We start from the raw sequence: 5315 nt of genomic DNA on the forward strand, positions 1-5315 counted from the left end.
GTTGGTGCATATATTTGAATGATAGTGGTATTCACTGGACTTCCTTGTATGCGTATAGATATTATCCTGTCACTGACAATATTGTACTTCAAGATAGATCTAGCAATGGCTAGAAGTTAGAAATGCTAGAAGTTAGATGTCAATAATAATAAAGATTTACCTTCTGTCATCAGGAAGAGGAACAGAAAAACACTGAAAGGCCCTGTGATGCATCTGTATTCCTAACTGTAGACTTTTGGAGTAAAAGTAAATTCGACTGCTGGTGGAAAGGTTAGCAATTCTACCCAGCAGCACCTGGAGAGAAAGCTTGGGCGATGGCCTCCCAAATCAACCATGGCACACCAGTAAGAGCACAGTCCTCCATCAACACTACCACTCAGAGCACAGTTCTATCCTAACACGTGAACATGTCCTGAGTTAAAACTGAGCTGATGGAAGTCTGTTGCAGACACTCACGTACAGTATTAGCCAGAGATGCTAAACATCTCACAAAATGATAGTTTCTTGCTCAACTGTAAGTGGCATTCCCACAGAGACACTGGAGGCAGATGTTTGACCTTTCCACATACCACAGTTTAAGTCTGAGGAAAGCTAGAAAATGTAAATATAAACAAAATTCTGCGTGTAAGTTTTAAAAATTGATCTCTTGAAGGACTTCAGGACTTCTTGTTCTTGTTAGAACTTCTTGTTTATTATCTCCTCAGGACTACAATGAAACTGTTCATTACATCATTTTTTATGGCAAACATTCTCCGGCTAGCCATAAGGACTCAAAATTAATGGGGGAGGGGGAACCATTTGAAAAGAATCACAAACTTTATTTCAACTAAGTGCACCCTACAGAGAGGTGTTTGCCACTCAGAGCTCAGACAAACACACTGAACTGCTCTTGGATAACTAGATTGATTGCTTTTCTTCTACATTTGTTCTTCAGAGTTCCACCTACGATTTGTTCAGAAAAACTTCTTCACTTGCTGTTGTGACACAAATAAAATAATGAAAAACAGAATCAAGCATTAATTACAAATCAGAATGTGAGATGTATGCAATTTGAATCAAGGAAAATCAGATGTTATAAAAAATGAAGTAGAACACATGAATATCGGTATCCTGTCCCTTTGAGAGCAGAAAAGCACTGACCATTTTTAATTGGGCAAGCATATGTTCCAGTATAACAAGAGTAACAAATTGAAGAGAAATAGCATCACTTTAATCCTCAAAAAGAACATTTATGCAAAAATGTAGGATGATCATGTTATGCTAAAATGTAGAATGATCACATCATATAATAAATACAATGCTGAATAACTCCATCATTACCATGGATGCTAAAGTGTATCACTACTTAAAGAGACTCAAGATCCAGCCAAGCTGACACATAACTTTAGCAATCATTGTTTGTTGTTATTGTTATGTGTTGTCTAGTTAATTAGACTCATAGCAAGCCTGTAAACAACAGATCGGAAACTTGCCTTATCCTTAACCAATGTCCCCATCTCTGACACAAGTGACCACACTGCCACAATCAAACCATCTCATCCAGGGTCTTCCTCTTTTGTACTGACCTTCTACCCTTCCAAGCATGATGTCCTCCAAGAACTGGTCCCTCCTCACCATGTGCCCAAAGTGTATGAGACAGAGCTTCAAAATCCTTGCCTCCAAAGGGCAACCAGATTTCATCCTCTCAAGGACAGATTAGTTTGTTCTTTTGATAGACTAAGGTGTATTCAATACTCTTCTCCAGCACTACAACTTAAAGGTGTTGGTTCTTCTTCTGTCATTCTTCATCATTTTCCACCTCTTAGATGCATAGCAAGCAATTGAGAAGACCATGGCCTGGATCAGATACACTTTAGTTTTAAAACAAGCATCTTTATTTTTTAGCACTCTGGAGAGGTCCTTGACAGCAGCTTTTTCCAATGCAACTCCTCTTTTGATTTCCTAACTGCTGGTGCCATGGATGTTGATTGTGGATCCAAGTAAGATGAAATTAGTAACAACCTCAATCTTTCTCCATTTATCATGGTGCTGCTTTACTGGCGCAACTGTAAGGGAGTTTGTTTTCCTAAAGTTGAGATGCAACCCATATTGAAGGTGATAGTCCTTGATCTTCTGCAGCAAGCACCTCAAATCCTCCTCAGTTTTGGCAAGCAAGGTTATGTTATATGCATAATGCAGGTTGTTGATGAGTCTTCCTCCAAACGTGATGTCACATTCCTCTTCATAAAGTTCAGTCTCTCTAATGATCTGTTCAACATATAGACTGAAAAGGCATGGAAAAAAGATATATCCATGAGGCACTTCTTTCTTGATTTTGAATGATGCAGTGCTCCCTTGCTCTGTGCAGACAACAGCTTTGTTTGTTTCTTGTTGTATACTATCGAATCAGATCTAACTGGCACAGGAGGAGATTGCCCCTTCTTCTCCAGCAGAACATCTGGTGGATTCGAACTGCAAGCCTTCAGGTTTGCAGCACAGCTTCTTGCCACTAGGCCACCAGAGCTCCCTGACAATAACTTCATGACTGAAGCTTTTTGGTGGTTTGAAACCACCAGCAACTGTTTAGGAAAAAAGCAAGCAGTCTCCTCCCATGTATTCTTCAGAATCAGAAATTCAGTGGAGGGTCATCTATGAGTTGGTTCCAACTTGAGAGCAACAATTTTTTTTTTCATTTTGTCAATTGCAAGTAAAATGATATGAAAGTTTAACCTAAAGCTGAAAAAATTAAACAAGTAGAATGGGGAATGAAAATGCACAGTGTCAATAAAAGAATGTATAAAACACAATATATATAAATGAAACACAATCTATACCACTTTTGTATGTAAAGTAATATAAAATTTAAAATTTTTAAAAAATATTCTGAAGTCTAAGTACAACCTTGAGATCATCCCACATAAACATAGAGATCATCTCAAGAATAGAGCTGATCATGGTACTGATACAATGACAGACACATAGATCAATGGAATAGAATTGAGAACCTGGAAATCAGCCCATCTCCCGATGATCAACTGATTTTTGAGAAGGAGATGAAATCAGTTAAGTGGGTAAACAACAGCCTTTTTAACAAATGATATTGCCAAAATTGGAAAAATATCTGCAGAAGAGTCAAGCAAGATACACACCACACTCCATAAACAAAAACCAACTCAAGGTGGATCATGGACCTAGGACTAAAACCAAGGATTATAAACTTCATTAAAGAAAAGCTTGGAAGAACTCTAGTAGTCCTAATCCACAGCATAATTAGTCTTCCAAGTATCCTGAAAAATCTACAACCAGGAGAAGATAGAATAGATGAATGGGACCTTCTAAGAATCAAATCCCTATGCACATCCAAACGCTTCTCCAACAGGGTACAAAGGGAAACCACAGACTGGGAAAAAGTATTTGGTAATGACATGTCAGATAAGGGACTTATATCTAGACTTTATAAAACACTTGAGCACCACAAGATAAAGGTAAATAACCCAATCGAAAAATGGGCACAGGATATGAACACACATTTCACCAAAAAAGACATTCAGATGGCCAACAAGCATGTGAAGAAATGTCCAAAATCCCTAACTCTAAAAGAGATGCAAATCAAGACAACTATGAGATATCATATCACCCCAGTAAGAAAGCAAAATTTAACAGAACAGCAAGCAACAAATGCTGGCAAGGTTGTGGAGAAACTGGAACCCTTATTCACTGTTGGTGGGAGTGTAAAATGGTGCAACCACTGTGGAAAATGGTGTGGGAATTTCTCAAAAAATTACAAATAGAGATAACATTTGACCCAGCAATTCCATTGCTGGGAATATACCCTAAAGAGACCATAACCGACATCCAAGCAGATATAGGCACACCAATGTTTATTGCGGCTTTGTTCACAACAGCAAGGAGTTGGAAACAACCTACGTGCCCATCAACAAACAAATGGATAGAGAAGCTGTGGCATATTCACACAATGGAATACTATGCTGCATTGAAAAACAAGGAATTCACGAAATATTATTCAATCCATATTGAAGACTACAGTCCTTGACTTTCTGCAGCAAGCACCTCAGGTCCTCCTCAGTTTAAGCAAGCAAGGTTGTATCATCTGCATAATGCAGGTTGTTGATAGGTCTTCTTCCTCCTCATAAAGTGCAGCCCACTTAATAATCTTTTCCAAACACAGATTGGAAACGTATGGAGACAGGATGCATCCCTGATGCACTCCTTTCCAAATTTTGAACCATTCAATGTTTCCTTGCTCTGTTCTGAGAGCTGCTTCCTGGTCCAAGTAAAGGTTTCACATGAGCACAATCAAGTGTTCTGGGATTCCATTCTTCTCAAGATTAGCCACAATTAGTTGTGATCCACACAGTCAAATGCCTTTGCATAGACAATGAAGCACAAATAGACATTCCCCTTTTACTTTTTGCTTTCTACTAAGATCCATCTGACATTGGTGATAATATCTCTTGTGTCATGGTCTCTTCTAAACCCAACTTATATTTCTGGTAGTTCTCTGTCAATATACTGTTTTAGTTGTTCCTGGATAATCTTCAGCAGGATTTTGCTTGTGTGTGATATTAGTGATAGTGTTCTATAATTTCCACACTCTGTTGGGTCACTTTTTTTTTTTTAATGGGAATAAATATAGATCTCTTCCAGTCAGGTGGCCAGGTACTTGTCCTCCAGATTTCTTGGCAAAAGCTGGTGAGCACATCCAGAGCAGCATCTGTTTGTTGAAAATGTCAATTGCTATGCTGCCAAATCCTGAAACCTTGCTTTTAGCCAACTCCTTCAGAGCAGCTTGAATTTCTTCCACCATCATCATTGTCTATTGCTCATATGCTGTCTCTTCAAATTCTTCTGTGTCAGCCAATTCTTTTTTCCACAGTGATTCTGTGTACTGCTTCTATCTTAATGCTTCCTGGATCATTCAATATTGTGCCCATAGCATCCTGAAGTATTGCAACTTGAAACTTTTGATCTGACTCCAGCTCTTTGCACATTTCATTATAATACTTTGCTTTGTCTTCCCTCACTGCCCTTTGAAATCTTCTGTTCAGCTCCTTAACATATTGATTTCTTCCTTTTACTTTGGCTTCTTGGTGCTCTAGTGCAATAATCAGGGTCTATTCTGACATCCACAGCAGCCTTTTCTTCCTCCTCTGTCTTTATAAGACCTTTTGCATTCTTCCTAGATTACATTATTGATATCATCATCTGGTCTTTGTTCTTTTTTTATTTTTTGTATTAAATTTTATTAATTTTAATGAACACTCACAGAGATTTTGGGTTTCCATTCATTCATTGTTGCACTATTTTCTCTACCC

This window comes from Elephantulus edwardii, unplaced genomic scaffold (genome assembly GCF_000299155.1).
Source record: "Elephantulus edwardii isolate Elephantulus edwardi_28Jun2011 unplaced genomic scaffold, EleEdw1.0 scaffold00177, whole genome shotgun sequence".
Classification (NCBI taxonomy): domain Eukaryota; kingdom Metazoa; phylum Chordata; class Mammalia; order Macroscelidea; family Macroscelididae; genus Elephantulus; species Elephantulus edwardii.